Source organism: Loxodonta africana, chromosome 14 (genome assembly GCF_030014295.1).
Source record: "Loxodonta africana isolate mLoxAfr1 chromosome 14, mLoxAfr1.hap2, whole genome shotgun sequence".
NCBI classification, from domain to species: Eukaryota; Metazoa; Chordata; class Mammalia; order Proboscidea; family Elephantidae; genus Loxodonta; species Loxodonta africana.
Window position 1 is genome coordinate 24755364 of NC_087355.1, and position 22025 is coordinate 24777388.

At 39.0% G+C, this 22025-nt stretch overlaps 1 long non-coding RNA gene across 1 annotated transcript; it reads left to right on the forward strand.

Moving 5' to 3' along the window:
- The first annotated feature begins 3216 nt into the window (after window positions 1-3216).
- Window positions 3217-22023, forward strand: LOC135227616 (uncharacterized). Its single transcript, XR_010317783.1, has 3 exons — window positions 3217-10688; window positions 13477-13542; window positions 19465-22023. It is a non-coding gene; the product is annotated as an uncharacterized LOC135227616 (long non-coding RNA).
- The last annotated feature ends 2 nt before the right edge of the window (window positions 22024-22025 follow it).

The following is a 22025-nucleotide window of genomic DNA, read 5'->3' on the forward strand; positions in this document are numbered from 1 at the left end:
GTGAGACTTGGGAAAAACCAAGGCAGTCCAGCTGAGTTCCAGCTCTCACAGGTTTCACTGTAGTTCCAAACTGGAAACAACCCTTATGTCCATCAGCAGCTGGATGGAAGAATACTAAAAAAATAAACTACTGCTACTTGAAGCAACATAGATGAATCTGACAGACATATTGTTGAGTGATTGAATGAAGGGAGAAACAAAACAATACATACTGTGTGATTCCATCTATACGGAGTTCAGGAACAAACAGGCAAATACAACCTGTGACGACAGAAGTCAGAATGGTGGGTTTCCTTTTGGTGGGGAGTACTAACTGAGGGACGTGAAGAAGCCTTTTGGGTTGCTGGGAATGTTCTATATTTTGATCTAGGTAGTAGCTACAAACTTGTAAAAATATTTTTTAAATATTTTGAGCTGTAAATTCAGATTTTTTGCTGTTTATAGCGAGTTAGAACAATGAAAAGTATTTAAAAAAACTTCATTACTCATCAATACTTTCTTAATTGGATTTGCCTCTGTGCTTTTGATTAGATACTTCTGAGACTAAACAGATGTGGCTTAATGAGACAGTCATACATGAGTTTCATACATAAACAACTGTAATTACCTTTCCTGTCTAATCTCTGGCACTTGCCTATATGTACCTTACAAATTGGATAACTCATTCTTCTTTGAACACACTGTCTTTCCTTACTTCTTTGCCTTTGCTCATTTTCTCTGTGTATTAATTTTTCATAAGTTCGATCACATTTATGTGAACCCAAAGAGCTTTCTTTTGAAAGGGATCAGCTTTTACAAGGCCTTTTTCAAAATAAGAATCCCAAAATCTTACTGTATTATTTCTCTTTTGGAAAAATCTAGATTTTCATATATTGACCTTGCACAAAATGAAGATATAGAAAGACTCATTAATAATAGGTAATAATAGTTAATAGCAATAATAATCTAATAACAATAATTCTGAAAGGCAGTGTAGGTAGGGAAATGAACACAGACTCTGATGTCAGATGAACACGATTTTGAATCGTTCTTGCCACTTACCAGATGTGTATGTGATAAATAGTGGTAGCCTCCAATAATTACTGGTAGTGATGGCTCCAGGTCTCCTCCCTACTATATTTCTGTCACTTTACAATGATAGCAAGTCTTAGACCAATTTCAACCACACACACAGGGATTTATTAATCAGTGGGCGCAAAACAGTCGTTCCATCAGTTCTTTGTCCTTTTAGGTGTGCCAACAGCACCTTGTGTAAAAGTTTTACCTGAGGCAAATGAAGCAACATTCAGGATCCAGCTCATCAGCTAATTGAAGTCAGGTGTCCAAAAATCTTTGCCCAGTGGCTAAACTTGGGACCATTTAAAAATCAAGCACTATCATTAGGTGTGCAGATATGGGGCTAGCTGGATTTCCATACCTTGTTCATGAATAGGTGGAAACAATTTTTTCTAGTTCTTGAACAACTAGTTTCACTGCTAAAAGACCGTTTATAACCGCATTTTCTGATAAGCCAAATCTCTGTAGTTTCTCAGAGATAAATATAACAAAAGCTCTTATACCGTCACTGTCAGTGTATCCTTTTGCTTAAATGTTTGCTTACCACACCTGGAGTACACATGCCTGACTGGGGCAACCAGTTGCTTCTTGAATATAGGCGAAAGCTAACACATGTACGCACAAATGTCTCACCCTGTTTATGCTGAAGCATTTTAAAGTAAATTATAGGTATCACAACAATTCGGGTAAGTCACCTTTTCTTTCAGAGCTTGAGATCCTGACATGGGTGTCATATATATATATTTTTTATCATCAGCTCCACCATCCCAAACATCTGATGAACTCTCATATTATGCTTGACTCTAAAATATGTGCTACACATTGTATAGAGTTTAGGAATAGAAGAACTTGGTAATTTGTGACCTCTTGGTCATGTTAAGGAGCTCTGGTGGCTCAGTGGTTAAAGTGATCGCTGCTAAACAAGAGGTCGGTGGTTTGAAACCACCACCGACTCTGTGGGAGAAATATATGGCAGTCTGCTTCAGTAAAGATCTACAGCCTTGGAAACGCTATGGGGTCGATATGAGACGGAATGCACTTAATGGTAGTGGGTTGTTTTATTGGGTTGATCATTCTGATATTCTATGTAACACTGTACTGAGAGTATTTATCTTCTCATTTTAACAGAAAGCAGTGTAGATGCATGAATCATAATGCTAAAGTATAATTTTTAAAAAGTTGAAAGAATTATGCAAATATAAAATGAATATGTATCAGGGATTGTGTTCAATTCATTAATTTATGAAAGAACCAGTAGTGTTACAACCAATTCAAAGAAGAATGGGAAGAATAGAGATATATAGGCAATCAGGAATGCTGAAATTAAGTTATCAATAGAGGCAAAACTGGTTAGCATCCTATAGGGCAACAAAATGTAATATTTGGGGTTATCCTTTCTACAGGGTAGAATTAATTGTATCTCTATGAACAAACTCATCTGAATTGCTACAACAGGAACAGTTGCCTTACTAACAGCTTTTTACAACTTAACTTTTACCCCCATGTTGTTGTTGTTAGGTGCCATCAAGTTGGTTCTGACTCATAGCAACCCTATGTACAACAGAATGAAACACTGCCGGGTCCTGCGTTGTCCTCACAATCGTTATGCTTGAGTCCGTCATTGCAGCCACTGTGTCAATCCATCTCATTGAGGGTCTTCCTCTTTTTCGCTGACGCTAGACATTACCAAGCATGATGTCCTTCTCTGGGGACCGATCCATCCTGATACTCTGTCCAAAGTAGCCGAGACGTAGTTTGTTCGTTCTTTTGTCAGTCCATGTTATATTCAATATTCGTCATCAATACCACAATTCAAAGGCGTAAATTCTTCTCAGTTCTTCCTTATTTATTGTCCAGCTATCAAATGCATATGAAGTGATTGAAAACACCATGGCTTGGGTCAGGTGCACCTTATTTTTCAAGGTGACATCTTTGCTGTTTAACACTTTAAAGAGGTCTTTTGCAGCAGATTTTCCCAATGCAACATGTCTTTTGATTTCTTGACTGCTGCTTCCATGGGTGTTGATTGTGGATCCAAGTAGAATGAAATCTTTGACAACGTCAATCTTTTCTCTGTTCGTCGTGATGTTGCTTATTGGTCCAGGTGTGAGGATTTTTTTTTTTTTTTTTTTTTATGTTGAGGTGTAATCCATACGGAAGGCTGTGGTCTTTGATCTTCATCAGTAAGTGCTTCAAGTCCTCTTCACTTTCAGTAAGCAAGGTTGTGTCATCTGCATAATGCAGGTTGTTAATGAGTCTTCCTCCAATCCTGATGCCCTGTTCTTCTTCATATAGTCCAGCTTCTCGGATTATTTGCTTAGCATACAGATTGAATAAATTGGGGAAAGGATGCAACCCTGACACACACCTTTCCTGATTTTAAACCATGCAATATCCCCTTGTTCTGTTCAAATAGTTGCCTCTTGATCTATGTACAGGTTCCTCATGAGCACAATTAAGTGTTCTGAAATTTCCATTCTTCTCAATGTTATCCATAATTTGTTATGATCTATACAGTGGGATGCCTTTGCATAGTTAATAAAACACAGGTAAACATCCTTCTGGTATTCTCTGCTTTCACCCAGGATCCATCTGACATCAGCAATGATACCCCTGGTTCCATGCCCTCTTCTTAATCCGGCTTGAATTTCTGGGCATTCCCTGTTGATATACTGCTGCAGCTACTTTGAATGATCTTCAGCAAAATTTTATTTGCGTGTGGTATTAATGATACTTCCGAATTCAGTTGGATTGCCTTTCTTGGGAATAGGCATAAACATGAATATCTTCCAGTTGGTTGGCCAGGTAGCTGTCTTCCAAAATTTCTTAGCATAGATGAGTGAGCACTTCCAATTGGTATTCTGTCAATTTCTGGAGCCTTGTTTTTCACCAGTGCTTTAAGTGCAGCTTGAGCCTCTTCCTTCAGTACCATCAGCTCCTGATCATCTCGATGAAGTTGTAAAATAGCCTAGTCGATAGGTAGATAATCCTATAGAAAATTAGATAGTGTCTGGAGAAACATGTGGTAGTTTCAAAATATGTCCACAAATTATTTGATACTCCTTCTTTCAAGAGGTGGAGCTTGATTTTCCTCCCCTTGAGGGCAGGCTGAACTTAGAGACTCACTTTTTTTTTTTTTTAGTGAAAATATATGCAACAAAACATACACCCATTCAACAATTTCTACATGTATAGTTCATTGACATTGGTTGCATTCTTCACATTTTGTCACCATTCTCATTATCTCTACCCATGTTGTTTCACCACCTTTAACTTAGACTCTCTGCCCCTTAAAGTTCTCATCTGTGCTTCAGGGTTACTGTTGACAATTTGATCTCATATATTTAATTCTTCAAAAGAGGGCAATGTTCCAAGGAGACATTATTCATTGAGCTGAAGTGTAGTTTAAAGATGACTTTGTGGGATAGTTTCAGTTTGAGGCTTAAAGATTATTTCAGAGCAATAGATTTGGGATTCCCCCAGTCTCAATGGGTCCAGTAAGTCTGGTTTCCATCAGAATTAGATGTTCTGTTCCACATTTTTCTTCCTTTTGATCAAGATCCATCTATTCGCTCCTTGATCAAAACGTTTGGTACTGGTAGCTGGGCACTACCGTTTCTTCTGCTCTCATGGCAAAGGAGGTAGTAGTTCATGGAGGCAATTACACCTGTAGTCTATTTCCTTCTCTGATTTCTGGGTCTTCTTCCTGTGCTGCTCTGAGTAAGCAGAGGCCAATTGTTGTGCCTTGGGTGGCTGCGGGCGAGCTTTTAAAACCCCAGGCACTATTCACCAAACTAGGAGGTAGAACAAAAACTCTAAAACAACATTAGGCCAGCTGACAGGAGAGACCCATGAAGCCATTACCTTAAACCTTCAAATCAAGAAAACTAATCCCAAGAGGTATTTAGTTGTACCTAAGTAGTAACAACAAATACAACCTTTTTTTTTTTTGGCTGCTGCTGTTGTAAAATTATATATAACACTATATTTGTCATTTTGCCTACCTCCTTTTTTTTTTTTATGGTGTACAGCTTAGTGATATCAGTTACATTAGTCAAGTTATGTGACCATTATCCTTCATTAATGCCAATTTTCCCATCATCATAGACAAAAATTCACTACTTCCCAGAGAATGATTCCCTGTTGAGATTTACTTCTAACGAGCAGAATGTGCAGGAAGTGATAGTGTGTGATTTCTGAGACTAGGGCATATGAGACATTGTAGTCTCCTTCTCTCTCTTTTTAAAGGCAACTTTATTGAGATATAATTCATATACCATACAATGAGCCTGTTTAAAATGTATAATTGAATGGTTTTTAGTATAGTCACAGAGTTGTGCAATCATTGCCACAATCAATTTTAGAGCATTTTCATCATCCCCCAAAAGAAACTCCATACCCATTAGCAGTCACTACTCCCCTTTCTCCCCAACTCCTCCAGCCTTAAAACCAAACCAAAACCAAACCCATTGCCATTGAGTTGATTCTGACTCATGGCAACGCAATAGAGTTTTCTTGGCTATAATCTTTACCGAAGCAGATTGCCAGGGATTTCTTCTGTGTGCTGCTGTCGAGTCAATTCTGACTCATGGTGACCCCATGTGTGTCAGAGTACAGCTGTGCTCCATAGGGCTTTCAATGGTTGATTTTTCTGAAGTAGATTGTCAGGTCTTTCTTCTGAGGTGCCTCTAGGTGGTTTTGAACTTCCAATCTTTTGATTAGCAGCCAAACATGTTATCTGTTTGCACCACCCAGGGACTCCATAAAAAGAAAAAACCAGTGATGAATTTGTATTGGCTGAGCCCAAAATGGTTTCAGCAATCAGAACCATCCTTGGGTCCTCTGACACATGGTGAGAACACGTGCTCTTGGTGGCAGAAGCAGTCATATGGGGTGGGGGGCCTGTGGTGGGAAAGAGTACAGACTTGGGAGCAAGGCTTCCTGGGTCTGAAGCTCGGCAGTGCCCCTTGCTAACTGTGTGATACTGGGCAAGTTATTTAACCTTTTTTGCCTTGGTTTCCCCATCCTTGGTTGTGATTGGTTGGTTATGATATTAACAGTGACAAATTATAGGGTTTTTGTGAGGATTAGGTCAACTCATGTATATAAAGAACCCGAGACAGGGTCCAGTACATAAATAAAACATACCATGTAGTAAGCAGAATAGTCCCTGGGTGGCACAAATTGTTAAGCACTCCATACCAGACAAAAGGTTGGCAGTTCGAACCCACCCAGAGGCTACTTGGAAGACAGGCCTGGCAATCTGCTTCCAAAAGGTCACAGCCTTGAAAGCCCTATAGAGCAGTTCTACTCTGCACACATGGGGTCACCATGAGTCTGAATCAACCCCATGGCAACTAACCACCACCACCATCACCACAACAACAGTAGGCAGAATGGCTCTCCAAATATGTCCACGCCCAAATGTCTAGAATTCATAAATGTTATGTTATATGGCAAAAGAGACTTTGCAGCTGTAATTAAATGAATAGACCTTAAAATAGGACGATTAGCCTGGATTGTCTGAGTGGGACCAATCTAATAACATGAGCCCTTAAAAGCAGAGAATGTTCTCTGCCGGAGGCAAAAGAGATGTAGCAAAAGGAGAATTCAGAGAGATTCCAAGTGTACAAAGGATTTGATGCCCCACTGCTGATTCTGAGATGTAGAGAGCCAGGTGTTCGTGCATAAGGACTGCGAGAGGCCTCTAGGAGGTAAAGGTGGCTCCTGCAGCTGGCCAGCCAGACAATAGAGACCTGAAAAAGCTTGGCAACAGATTGTTCCCCAGAGTCTCCAGATAAGAGTCCAGGCCAGGTGATACTTTGATTTTGGTCTTGTGAGATACACAGCAGAGAATCAGCTAAGCCCATCAGACTTCTGACCTACAGAACGATGAGATAATAAATTTGTTTTGTGTTAAGTTGCTAATTTTGTGGTAATTTGTTATGGCAGCAATAGGAAGCTCATACGCTATGTAAAAAAAAGCATTATTAGCACCATCATTAATTCAGTTTGCCCAAACATAGACTCCTAGCCAACTAAAATGGCAGAGCTTAAAAGGAGAGGCCTTGTATGTAGGAAGGCTGTCTTGGGAAACATCTTATTATTATGCGGTTTGGCTTCCTGAAGATTAAATCACACTCTTCATGCAGACAGTAATTTTCCATAGTGCACTTTTTCTCCTGCAACAATAAAGAATTTAATATGGGTGTTTCCTCTTCACCAATTCTCATTTTCTAAGACTATGTCGGGGAGCTCTCCTATCTTCCCTGATGTCTTCAAAGGCAGCCTGCAGACTTTTTTAATTTTCAGGATTTTACTGCTGACCACTTCTAAGGATTACAGTACTTTAACACAGATGGCAAATACACAGACATTGTAGTTCAGGACACTTCATAGTGCTCTTACAAGCACTACCTTAACTTGTATTGTCTTCCTTCTTAGAAGGTAACTGGAAGGTCTTTCTCTCCTTCGGAGAATCTATATAATGACTCCCTTCTAAGAAATCCTTCCTGAGTGGCCCTTAGGACAGTAAACTCCCCTTTATCTCATGTGGCTGATTCACATTTCAGAGGACCTCTAGAGTAGGTGACCCCAATTTCACTGTCCCCTGCCACACGGAAATCATCATTTTCGGTCATTTCTTCACACTCTCACACACAAATTTCCCTCATCCTGCTATGGTTACTTTTAGGTCATTGATATAGATCAGTTTTAATTTTAGTGGCCTGAACTCACTAATATGGTGAGTTGGTGGTCTGGCTTTTATCTGCCATTTCATTCTTCAGTAGCTTACTTTTTGTTTCTATCTCAGTTGAAATAAAACAAGCCATGGGATGAGGTGTTAACCTAGTTAGTTATACCTTAGTGTGAATGTGTGGAATTGGAAGAAAATGGAGACGGGAGAAGTGGACAGTATGTACCTGAGAGGAGCGCAAAGGAGTTCCAGAGACGGGTAAGATCACGTAGTCACTTTCTGGAGTCCAAGTGCCCATAGTCACTTTTTCAGGCAGTAAACAACCAGCAGTCTATTTGAAAAGGATACTTTCCCAGACCTAGGGTTGAGCAGGAGTCCCTGGGTAGTGCAAACAATAAACATGCTCAACTGCTAACTGAAAGATTAGAGGTTCAAGTCTACCCAGAGATACCTTGGAAGAAAGGCCTGGTGATTTACTTCCAAAACATCAACCATTGAAAATCCTATGGATAACAGTTCTACTCTAACGCTTATGGGGTTGCCATGAGTCAGAATTGACTCAATGCAACTGGTATAGTGTTGAGCAACTTTTTACAAAGCATGCCTTTCAGACTCCTATGACTCTAGCCTATTGAGTTTCAATGAACAGTAGGGTAGCCTGCATTTTGATCCTTTAAACCAACTCATAGCTACCCTATAGGACAGAGTAGAACTGCCCCATAGGGTTTCCAAGGAGTGGCTGGTGGATTCAAACTGCAGACTTTTTGGTTAGCAGCCGGGCTCTTAACTACTGTGCCGCCAGGGATCCCTTATACGAGTGAAAAAAAAAATACTAAATATTACTGCACAGATTATACTGCACATATCCGTTGTCTTCTAGAGTGGTCCATTAAAATGAGTTTCCAGTTTAAATAGTCAAGATAGTTTTATTCGTGTTGAGATGATCCAGAGGAAATCTCAATTTCTACCTTAAACCTGTTACTCGTTAGCTTTAGCTTCACAAAATATCTTCCATTGCAAAACCTTTATGGGGAACATTTGAAAAATTTATTGAAGGACGTATAAGAAAAGCTGAAGAAGTGAAGGGATGTAAAGTATTTATGGAAAGGAATGCTTGATAAAAACATGCCAATTCTCTATAAGTTAAATTATAAGTACGACTCAATTCCAATCAAAATCCCACTATGATTTGTGTGGAACTTGATAAACCGATTCTAAAAACTTTGGCTTTAGCTAAGACAATTCTGGAAAAGAGGAAGGAGATGGGAATTTATCAGATATGACTACTTATTACTAAAAATAAAAGCTACGTAAATAAAACAGCATGTTATTGGTGAAGAATAGACTAGATCTAGAAATAGATCATTTTGATAGGAATTTGGCTTACCAAAAACCCATTGCCATCAAGTCAATTCCAACTCATAGCAACCCCACGTGTCAGAATAGAACTGCCCCATAGGGTTTTCTAGGCTGTAATCTTTACGGAAGCTGACTGCCACGTCTTTCTCCTGAGGAGCGGCTGGTGGGTTCGAACCACTAACCTTTCAGTTAGCAGCTGAGTGCTTTAACCACTGTACCACCAAAACAAAAAAACCAAACCCATTGCCATCAAGTCGATCCCAACTCATAGCGACCCTATAGGACAGAGTAGAACTGCCTCATAGGGTTTCCAAGGAGCACCTGGTGTGTTCAAACTGCCAACCTTTTGGTTAGCAGCCATAGCTCTTAACCCCTACGGCACCAGGGTTTCCAGTCTATCACCAGGGCTCCTAAATATCAGGCCATCACATATCAATGAGGAAAGGATGAACTATCAGTAAATGCCATTGGCAAATTGGCTTTCCCATGGGGGGAAAAAATCTATTTCACATTATTTAAAAACTAAATTCCAGATGAATTAAAGATCTAAATGTGAAAAACAAAACTTTAAAACTATTACAAGAAAATCTATTTAAAGCTATTAGGAGAGTAGCTAAGGGTGGGGAAGTATTTACCAAAGACACAAAGGTCAAAACTATAAATGAAAAAAAAAAAAAGGTAAATTTGGTTATACCAAAAAATTTAAAATTTTACTGTCAAAAGACACCATTAACAAAGATAAAAGTTAAGAGTCAGTCAGGGAGATGTTTTCAGTTACTGTTAACAAAAGCTTGTTATCTAGAGCACATTTTTAAAAAGTCAGTAAGTAAATTAGCAAAGTTAAAAAATCTAATAAAACAATAGACAGGGTATGGCAGGACATTCACTGAAGAGAAAATGCAAATGATCAATAAATGTAAAATGATTCTCAATCATAACATCAGAGAGATGATAATTAAAACAATGACACATTATACTTCTTATCCTGGCAAAAATAGAGAAATTTGATTATCGATGATACGGGAAAAATATATCGGTATAAACTGCTGATGACAATGCAAATTGGTTTAGACGCTTTTGGGGAAACATTTTGGTAGCATGTAGATCAGTTAGTCTCAACTTTAGCTGCATATTGAAATTACCTGGAAAGCTTTAAAAAAACTGATACCTGGGTTTGTCCTCTCAATTCTGATTGAATTGTTCCTGGGTGCCTACTGGGAATGCAAATTTAGAAAAAAGTTTCCCAGTTGATTCTAATGTTGCCAAACTTGAGAAAAACGAGACTAGATGCTCACCAAAACTCTCTTCTGTTCTAGAATTCACAGAGAGATGGCAGTTCTCCTCTGCCAGCTAGGTTGGAGATCATACAGCTTGGTTGTGGTCAGTAAAATATTAACATAATAGACAACGCCTCCATCTGTCTCTTGCTCTTTGGCCAGCTGAATGCAGGAGACCCAGGGGAAGGCTCCGAAGAGGGTCTCGGGAATGGTGAAGCTAAAGGGAACTGGATCCCTTAGTAATGACTTGGAAGAAAACTACTGGAGAATAATTCAAGCCTCAATGAACAGTGACATTGGTGAGAAATAAACTTAACATTGTATTAAAATACTGGGATTGTTTCTCACAGCAGTTTGTCTAATCTGTCTAATACCCTGTTAAGTTGAAAATATGTATACTTTACCACCCAGAGTTCTACTTTTAGTGTATAGTCTGAGGAAACCCTTGTACAGCGCACTCAGGGGAAATGGATAAGCCTGTTCGTTGTTTGAAACAGTGAAAAGATGGAAACGAAAAGGAAACAGAGAAATAATCACACAATAGAATCTACGTGTATTTATATGACTAGATACCAACAAGAAAAGGTTCAGAATAAAACATGTTGCAGAATGATATTTATGGTATAATATCAGTTAGATAAGTTCAAAGAACACACAATGTGAAGCTATAATATATAGTGTTTATGGATATACACCACGTCTTATGTAAAGCATAGAAAATGGATTGAAAGGCTATACAGGAATTGGGGCAGGGAGTGGAGACGGAAGGGCACTTCACATTTATCTATAAAGTTGATATAAAGCAAACATGACAAAAAGTTAATAATCATTTTTTGGTTGTGGGACTATAGGTGTTGATTATACTATTCTTTGTATTTTTCTGTATTTAAAAAATTCCCCAATTAACAATAAGTGGAAGGAGAGGAATTAATGTAATTTACTCTTTCAAGAATGGAGCCTTGGCGGCGCAATAGTTAAGCTGTCCACTGCTAACCAAAAGATCTGTGGTTTGAACTTACCAGCTGCTCCATGGGAGAAAAGACTTGGTGATCTGCTCCCATAAAGATTTCAGCCTAGGAAACCCTGTAGGGGTAGTTCTACTCTCTCCTTTAGGGTTGCTGTGGGTCAGAATGGACTCTATGACACACAACAGCACTCTTCAAAGAAGCTGATTTAGGCTACTTCAATTTTTACTGCCCATTTCTGGCACAGACTACTATCTGTCTAACGAAATCTATTCTTTGTTCCATGTTAGTGATGCTGTAGCTGGCCACGTGGCTACAGCTGTTACAGACTGAATTGTGTCCCCCAAAATTATGTGTTGTAAATCTTAATCCCCATACCTGTGGTTACAATTCCTTTTGGGAATGAGTTCTCTTTGTCATGTTCATGAGGCAGTATTAGGGTAGGGTGTGTTCTAATTCAATCTATTTTCAGATATAAAGGAGTAGATTAAGCAGCAAGCAGGAAGCCCAAAGGGGAAGATACGCACAAAGTGATCTCTAAGAAACCTAGGAATAGAAACAGAAAAGAGTCAAGAAACCAAAGCAGACAGAGAGCCTTCCCCCAGAGCTGGCATCACAGATTTGGACTTGTAGCCTCTGAAACTTTTTTTTGAATGTCGAGTAGCTAAAATAAATGGAAGAAATGAGGAAGTAAAAGGGCTAAACAGAAGATTTCAAAGGGCAGCTTGAGAAGACAAAGTAAAATATTATAATGACGTGTGCAAAGACCTGGAGTTAGGAAATCAAATGAGAAGAACACGCTTGGCATTTCTCAAGCTGAAAACTAAAGAAAAAATTCAAGTCTCAGGTTGCAATATTGAAGGATTCTATGGGGAAAATATCAAACAATGCAGGAAGCATCAAAAGAAGATGGAGGGACTATACAGAATCACGATACCAAAAAGAATTGGTCAATGTTCAGTGATTTCAGGAGGTAGCATATGAGCAGGAGCCAATGGTACTGAAGGAAGAGGTCCAAGCTGCACTGAGGGCACAGGAAGAAAACAAGGTTCCAGGAACTGACGAAATACCAACTGAGGCTGGTACAGGATGGGGCAGTGTTTTGTTCTGTTGTACAAAGGGTCGCTTTGAGGCAGAACCAACTTGATGGCACCTAAAACAATAGCCTCCTAAACTTTGAGAAAATAGATCTCTGTTTGTTAAAGTCACCAGTTGTGATATTTCTGTTACAGCAGCATTATGCAACTAAGACACCAGCCTCCTTCACATTTAGGCGTGGCCATGTGACCATGTTTTCACCAGTGGAGTTAGTTCTGGGCTGGGGCTCAGGAGAGATGGGCGTTGCCCCCTCTACAATCCTTCTCTTTCTACCTAGTAGATGCAAGGCAAACAAAAGGGTCCTGGAGTTGTTAGTTTCTGTGACTCGTGATGACCCCATGTGCACAGAGCAGAACTGCTCCATAGGGTTTTCAAAGCTGTGACCTTTTGGAAGTAGATCACGAGGCCTGTCTTCCGAGGTGCCTCTGGGTGGGTTAAGCCACTAAAATTTTGGGTCTATTTATAACCCTATCCTAGTTTTGGGTAGTTTACCTTAATATACCAGTTTTCTAAATATAAATATTTCCAAACTGGGAGAAAATAATTCAAGCCCCAAAATGCCACTACTTTTTTCCTCCTACAAAACATACTAAACAAACAAAAAAACAGATGAAAATAAAAGTGTGTGGAAAAATTTCTTGGCAGAAGTATATGGAAATCAGTGTTCACCATTTCAACTCATAAACATATATTGAATATCTGTGAGAACATATTGGGCTTTGGCAGCGCTGATGCAGAAATATATAGTTCTACTCTTAGGAGCTTGTGGCCAGATGAGGATGCGTGGAGGCAAGTGAGAACCTACATATATGCTACAGTTAGAGGTAACAGCGTGGCCTAAAACATAATGAAGGGCTGGATTTTGTGGCACATATTACTTGCACTCCCAAAATCTAAAGAAGATTCATGGAGAAAGTAGAAAATTATACACATGAGAAATATGCTCTTGGCTCCTTCTTGGCACTATATACATACCTCTCTTTCTTCTCTTGTCCTTGATTTTTTTTTTTTTTCATTTCCACAGCTAGTATTGTAACCATATCATCACAGAAAGCTGAAGTCAAAAAGGACCTTAGAGATCTAAGTACAGGTGAGGAAAAAAAAAAAAAAAAAACCCAGAGAAGCCAAGTGTGTAATCACAGCTAACCTGGGTAGGTACATAGTGAAAAATATTGATCATTTGGTAGTCGATTAATGTAAACTAAAAACTAATTTTTTGTTCATTGATGGGGATCTTTGGGTTAGTCCAATAAAGCGCCAGTGTCTTAGTTTCTTTGTGCTGCTGTAACAGAAATACCACAAGTGGGTAGCTTTAAAGAATGGGAATTTATTTGCTCGCAGTTTGTTGTTGGGTTGTTCGGTGCCCTCGAGATGGCTCTGACTCATAGCTACCCCATGTATAACAAAACGAAACACTGCCCATTCCTGAGCAATCCCCACCACCGTTACTATGAGTCCACTGTTGGAGCCACTGTGTCAGTCTTTCTCATTGAGGGCCTTCCTCTTTTTTGCTGACCTTCTACTTTACCAGGCATGATGTCCTTCTCCAGGGATTGGTATCTCTTGATAACATCCAAAGTAAGGGAGAGGAAGTCTCACCATTCTGGTTTCTAAGGAGCATTCTAGTTGTACTTCCTCCAGGAGAGATTTGTTCATTCTTCTGGCAGCTCACAGTATATTCAATGTTCTTCACCAACGCCATGAACTAAACGTGTCCACTCTTCTTTGTCTTCCTTTTTCATTGTCCAGCTTTTGTGTGCATGTGAGGTGATTGAAAATACCACGGTTTGAGTCAGTTGCACCTCAGTCATCAAAGTGAAATTTTTGCTTTTTAAGATTTTAAAGAGGTTGTTTGCAGCAGATTTGCCCAATGCAATACATTATTTGATTTCTTAACCGCTGCTCCTATGGACATTGATTGTGGATCCAAGTAAAATGAAATCCTTGACAACTGCAATCTTTTCTCTGTTTATCATGATGTTGCTTATTGTTCCAGTTTTGAGGATTTTTGTTTTCTTCATGTTGAGATGTAATCCATACTGAAGGCTGTAGTCTTTGATCTTCAACAGTGTTTCAAGCCCTCTTTACATTCAGCAAGCGAGGTTGTGTGATCTGCATATTGAATCTTCCTCCAATTCTGATGCCTCATTCTTCTTTGTGTAGTCCAACTTCTTTATTTGCTCAGCATACAGATTTAATAAGTATGGGTAAAAGATACAACCTCTACGCACACCTTTCTGATTTTAAACCATGCAGTGTCCCATTGTTTTGTTTGAATGACTGCCTCTTGATCTATGTACAGGTTTCGCATGAGCACAATTGTTCTGGAATTCCCATTCTTTGAAATGTTATTCATAATTTTTTATGATCTACACAGTTGAATGCATTTACAAAAAACAGGAAATTCTTTCTGGCATTCTCTGCTTTTGGCCAAGATCCATCTGGCATTAGCAATGATATCTCTTGTTTCATGTCCTCTTCTAAATCCAGGTTTAATTTCTGGTAGTTTCCTGTTGACGTATGGTTGCAGCTGTTTTTGAATTATCTTCAGCAGAATTTTGCTTGCACGTGGTATTAACGATATTGTTCAATAATTTCCGCATTCCATTGGATCGCTTTTCTTTGTAATGGGCACAGATATAGATCTCTTCCAGTCGTCAGGTGGCCAGGTAGCTCTCTTTCAAATTTTCCGGCATAGATGAACAAGCATTTCCAGGGTGCATCCGTTTGTTGAAGCATCTCAACTGGTATCGCCTCAATTCTTGGAGGCTTGTTTTTCACCAATGCCTTCAGTGCAGCTTCGACTTCTTCCTTCAGTACCACTGATTCTGATTATATGCCACCTCCTGAAATAGTTGAACATTGACAAAGTCTTTCTGGTACAGAGACTCTGTGTATTCCTCCCATCTTTATTTGATGCTTCCTGTGTCATTAAATATTTTGCCCACAGAATCCTTCAGTATTACAACTCGAGGCTTGAATTTCCTCTTCAGCTCTTTCTGCTTCAGGAATACCAAGCATGCTCTTCCCTTTTGGTTTTCTAACTTTAGGTCTTTGCATGTTTCATAATACTTCGCTTTGCTTTTTTGAGCTGCCCTTTGAAATCTTCTATTCAGCTCTTGTACTTCATCATTTCTTCCATTTGCTTTAGTTACTCTGCACTCAAGAGCAAGTTTCAGAGTCTCTTCTGACAACCATTTTGGTCTTTTCTTTCTTTCCTGTCTTTTTAATAACGTTTTCCTTTCTTCATGTATGATGTCTTTCATGTCATCCCACGACTCTTCTGGAGTTCGGTCATTAGTGTTCTGTGCATCAAATCTATTCTTGAGATGGTCTCTAAATTCAAGCGGGATATATTCAAGGTTGTACTTTGGCTGTCATGGGCTTGTTTTAGGAAGCTAGAAGTCCAAATTCAGAGCAGTAGTTCTTGAGGAAGGCTGTCTGTCTGTTGGCTCTAGGGGAAGAGCCTTATCTCAGCTTCTGTAGCCCCAGTGCAGTGGTGTCACTAAGGGGGGGAGTGCAGACCACACTGGGCAACACTGTCAGAGAGGCACCCAGGTCTTTTTAAAGGGTGTAACAGAATATTTTGTTTAGCTTAATAAGGCAGTTCCTCTCCTACTATGTAGAGCTCTAAAACATTTGTTCTTAACAATGAGATGTGTGTGTGTGTGTAAGGCAGAGCACAGATTTATTTATTTTTTGCTTTTTTTTAAATTGAGCTTTAGGTGGTAGTTTACAAAGCAACTTAGTTTCTCATTAAACAATTAACACACAAATTGTTTTGTGACATCGATTACCAACCCTGTGATGTGTCAACACTTTCCCCTTCACCTCGGGTTCCCTGTTTCCATTCATTCAGTTTTCCTGTCCCTTCCTGCCTTCTCATCTTTGCTTTTGGGCTGGTGTGCTCATTTAGTCACATATACATGATTGAACTATGAGGTGCATTTCTCACCTGTGTTATTGTTTGCCCTGTAGACCTGTCTAATCTTTGGCTGAAGGGTGAACCTCAGGAGTGACTTCAGTACTGAGTTAAAAAGGTGTCCGGGGGCCATATTCTTGGGGTTTCTCCAGTCTCTGTCAGAACAGCAAGTCTGGTCTTTTTTTTTTGGTGAATTTGAATTTTGTTCTACATTTTTCTCTAGTTCTGTCCAGGACCCTCTATTGTGATCCCTGACAGAGTCATCAGTGCTGGTAGCCAAGCACCATTTAGTTGTTCTGGGCTCAGACTGGCGGAGGTTGTGGTGGTGGTGGTCCATTATTCCTTTGGACTAATCTTTCTCTTGTGTCTTTGGTTTTCTTCATTCTCCTTTGCTCCAACTGGGCTGGGACCAGCAGATATATCTTAGATGGCTTCTCGAAGGCTTTTCATGACCCCAGACAATACCACAGTCAGATGTAGAACATTTTCTTTACAAACTGTGTTATGCCAATTGAGCTAGATGTCCCCTGAGACCATGGTCCCTAGCCCTCAGACCAGTAACAGTCCCTCAGGGGGTTTGGATGTGTCTGTGAAGCTTCTATGACTTTGATTTGGTTAAGTTGTGTTGACTTTCCCAGTATTATGTACTGTCTTACCCTTCACTGAAGTTACCACTTATCTACTATCTAGTTAGTGTTTTTCCCTTCTTACCCTTGCCCTCCCTCATAACCATCAAAGATTGTTTCTTTCTGTGTGTAAACCTTTCCTTGAGTTTTTGTAATTGCGGCCTTATACAGTAGTTGTCCTTTTGTGATTGACTTATTTCACTCAGCATAATGCCCTCCAGATTCTTCCATGTTGTGAGATGCTTCACAGATTCATCATTGTTCATTATCGTTGCATGGTATTCTATTGTGTGAATGTACCATGGTTTGTTCAGAGCAATTCTTCTATGTATTACCCCTATGTCTTTTTACAAACGAGGGAACTGAGGCTTACACAGTCGTAGGGGACCCTGAAAAGAGCTGAGTCTTCTGACTTAGCAGTGCTACTCTCACTATGCTGCTTTGACTCTTGTGGTTAGCAAGTTTTATTTAAACACATTCCTGTGCTACTTTCTAGAAATTATGATAGGGCTCTGGTTGGGTCATTCGATTCTTGAAATAAAAATAATTACCTATTTCAAATGTGAGGCACTGGTAATTCAGTGGTAGAATTCTCACCCCCATGTTTGAGACCTGGGTTAGACTCCTGGCCAATTTACCTCATTTGCAGCAACTATCTGTCAGTGGAGGGATGTGGGTTGCGGTGATGCTAAACAGATTTCAGGGGAGGTTCTGAACTGAGAAGAAAGGACTGGCTATCTACTTCCAAAAATCAGCCAATGAAAAAATTCTATGGATCACAACAGCCCAAAGTGCAATCGATCATGGGGATGGTATAGGACCGACAATGTTTCATTACATTGTGTATGGTGTCCCCATGAGTCAGGGCCGGATCAATGGCAGCTAATAAACAAAAAGACAAAATTCTAAGTGCATCTTATTCAAATCAAATGATCTTTCAAACGTTACCAAAGCCAAAAGACTTTGGATGACATGTGGACTGGCTATCAGGCAGTGGTGTCCAAGCTTTTTTTTTTCAAATGGTTTTTATGAGTGACTTTTCCCATTTAGTCTTCCTACAAGTGTGGCTGTCACTGGAGCATATGTGTTCACTGCTGCTGACCCAACACAAGTATTCAGTCAGGAGACAGCATATGGAGACTAGAAGGTTCTCAGACATTTCACTCTGTTTTTAACTTCCTATTTTATTTTTTTCTAATTGTTTTATTGGGGTAAAAAATATATAACAAAACATTTGTCAAGTTTTTACAAGTAGAATTCAAAACCCAAACCCAAACCCATTGCCATTGAGTTGATTCCAACTCATGGTGACCCTATAAGGCAGAGTAGAATTGCCCCACAGGGTTTTCAAGGAATGGCTGGTGGATTCTAACTGCTGATCTTCTGGTTAGCAGCCATAGATAGCGCTTACCCACTACACTCTCAGGGCTCCTGGACAATTCAGCGACATTGATTATATCCATCAAGTTTTGCAATCATCACTACTATCTGTTTCTGATTATTCCATCACCATTAACAGAAACTCAGTGTTTTCCAAACAACGACTCTCACTTTCCGCCCCCTTCTGACCCTGGTAACCACTAACAAACTTTGGTCTCTATACATTTGCCTATTCTAGACATTTCATATAAAAAAAAAATGTAATATTTGTCCTTTTGTGACTGGCTTATTTCACTCAGCATAGTGTTTTCAGGTTCATCCATGTTGTTGCATCTATCAGGATTTCATTTCTCTTTATGGCTGTTTCTTTTAATTTTCTTTTAAATGATTTTACCAAACCCAGTGCTGTCAAGTTGATTCCAACTCACAGTGACCCTATAGGACAGAGTAGAACTGCTCCATGGGGTTTCCAAGGCTGTAAATCTTGATAGCAGACTGCTACATCTTTCTCCTGTGGAGTGGCTGGTGGGTTTGAACCACAGACCTTTTGGTTAGCAGCCGAATGCTTTAACCACTATGCTACCTGGGCATGGGTTAAATGATTTTAGATAGTTCATATGGTTTCCTTATAACTTTAGGAGGGAGATTTTACTTTTATCTGTCAGAACTACTGGATTAATTGTAAGACAATAACCTCTTCCACTCTTCACTGCCTTTATCTGACTCATTCTTTTTTAAAAATAAATTTATTAACATAAAATTTAATACATGATTTACCGTTAGACTGTTTCTTACCTTCCTACAAATATATTCGTTAAACTGAAATCTCTTTCAGCTTCAGCATCATTGTTGTTTGGTGCAATGGAGTTGATTCCGACTCTCAGCAACCTTCTGTGACAGAGTAGAACTGCCCTTTAGGGTTTCCTAGGCTGTAGTCTTTATGGAAGCAGATGGCCAGGTGTTTTCTCCTGCAGAGCCGCTTCGAAATGAGAAGTTTGAACTGCTAACCTTTCGTTAGCAGCCGAGCGCTTAATGTCTGTGCCACCAGGGCCTCTTGTCTAACTTATTCTTAATTCCTTTCCAGGTTTTGAGTCCTTCATCGTTTTTGAATCCTGAATACTGCTTCTTCCAGGCACCCTTCTTTTCAGAGGCATGTAGCTGAGTGCTCAGCATGTCAGACATGTTCTACAAGCTGTCTCTGCAGCTGTAAGCAGAATGACCGTTCAGATTTCCTCTTTTGTGAGTTAATAAGAGCAGCCAACACTTCTCAGATGTTTCCTATGTGCCAGGTCCTCTTCTAGGTCATTTACTTGTATCGACTACTTAATTCTCACCATGATCCTGTGTGGTATATTGTTATTATCTCCACTTTACAGGTGAGTCAACTGAGGTAGTCACATGGCTAGACACTGCTCATAGTCACATGGCTAGTATGTGGCGGAGCCTGGATTTGAATCAAGATGGGTTGGCTCAGAGTTTGTGCCATTGTTGTCTAAGATGACTGCAGCCATGGGGTGCCTTGAGGTTCCTTCTGGGAGAGAGAAGGAGACTGAGGGGGATTGTCATGTTAGAAGAAGGAGTAGTAAAAAATACAAGTATCACAAAAGCTAAATGAGGAGAAGGGTATTAGGAGTGTCAGCTATGAAACAACTTACGGGTTAGGCCAAAAAAAGGCCGCTGGCCAGTTATGGGACTGTTGGTGACCTTACAGAGAGCAGTTTCACCAAGTGCTGAGAGGCAGCAGCCAGAAGGAAAGATAAACGCAAAATGATCGGAGCCCGGTAGTTATGCTATACTAAAAGAGGAGAGACTCAAAGGACGGAGATGCTGGAGAGGATTAACAACACGATTACTCAAGTCTGGTTTCATTTGCAACATACCCAAGCTGTCAATTTGCTTTGATTTAAGCTGTGCTCTGGTATGAGAGGCTGACATATGTTGCCAATTTACCCCCATTTTGTTGCAAGATCAATTGCTTTCTGTTTTACCCTTTTTGTTGTTCTTCTGAGAAAACATTTTTATGGGTCTTAATAATTTATTTGATATCCTAAATCAAAAAGAAGATGTTTTCTTCTTTTGCTGTGAAAATTCCCAGTCCTTAATAAAGTGCTGAATTTTTCACAAGACTGTACTTTTGGGAAAACCTGCTTAATAATATAATTCCTGAATGAGAAAAGTAAAATATAGAGAATAAAACATAATTAAAGAGACAATTTTCTCTCTCTTGTATGGCAAATTAAATCTTTGGAACATTACATGATTTCATTAAAAAAAATATAGCCTTCTTAGCTCTCTTGTTTATTGTAACAATCCCAGGAACAATCATAATGATTTGCACTCTTTAAATATTTGTTAATGAATTAAAGACATCGTTCATTTGGTATTAATCATATTGCTTTGCATTTAAAATGAGTATGATTCTTTTTTTTTTCTCCATTAAACAAACCTTTATTAAGTTTCTGCTCTGTGCCTTGTACTCTGTGCTTAATCATGTAGTCCTACTTACAAACTGAGTTTGTTTCTTTAGTGACTATGTTTGAAACTTCTGAACTGGGTTTTTATTATCTGTGTGGTCAGGATCTATGAATTATATCATTTTACAGCCCAGAGCTGGCATCTAGGGGGCTTAACAAACATCTTCTGAATTGTACAGCAAGTCACATTAGCCATAAACTGATAGCACCTGTATGTGTATAACACAGCTAATACTAACTAAAAACTTACTGCAGGTTTTTTGTGAATCCCTTTTATCAGGATAAGGATATTCCCTTTAAGCTCTAGATTGTTAATTAAAAAAAAAAAAATGATTGCTGAATTTTTATCAAATGATTTTTCTAAAGATGATCATATATTTTTCTCCTTTAATTTGTTAATGTGGTAAAAAAAAAAATGTGGTAAGCTATACTAATTGTCCACCTAATGCTAAATCCATCCTTATTCATAGAATAAGACTAGGTCATGAGCGTTTTTTGTTTTGGTTTGTTATTTAGTGAGTTTTTTTTTTTTAATCGGCTTTAATTAGGAATAGTTTACATACAATAAAATATACCCATTTTATGCATATATTTTGGTAAGTTCTGACTAGTATCTGTCAATATAAAACTGTGTAAAAAGTTTGAAAAAGTTTTAAGACTCATCCATCATTCACCTTTGGGCATTTCTTCCTTTATGAAAAATAAAATGGGCTGTCTGCACTCCAAAAAAACCCAAAAAACCAAAACCCATCAGTATGAGACCAAGGGGCAATAAGTTCTCAAAAGCAAAGATGAGAAGATAAGGGGCAGGGATACTAGAGTACTAGAAATGGAACAAACAGAACTCAATACTGAGCAGAAATTGTCAAATAGGGATCTAACTTGTGTAAACTTTTACCAAAAATCAATAAAATATTTTAAAAAAGAGTATCTTTGTACTTGCCACAACGTCAAGATGTATAACATTCCCATCCAAAATTTCCTTGTTCTCTTTTCAGTCAGTATCTCCCATCCTTGGTCCAGGAAATCCCTGGTCTATTTACTGTCACCATAAATTAGCTTTTCCTTTTCTAGAGATCAGACAAATGGAATCATAGAGAAGGTACTCTTTTATTCAGTATGTTTTTGAGATTCATCCATATTATTATGTGTATCAGGAGTTTGGTTCTTT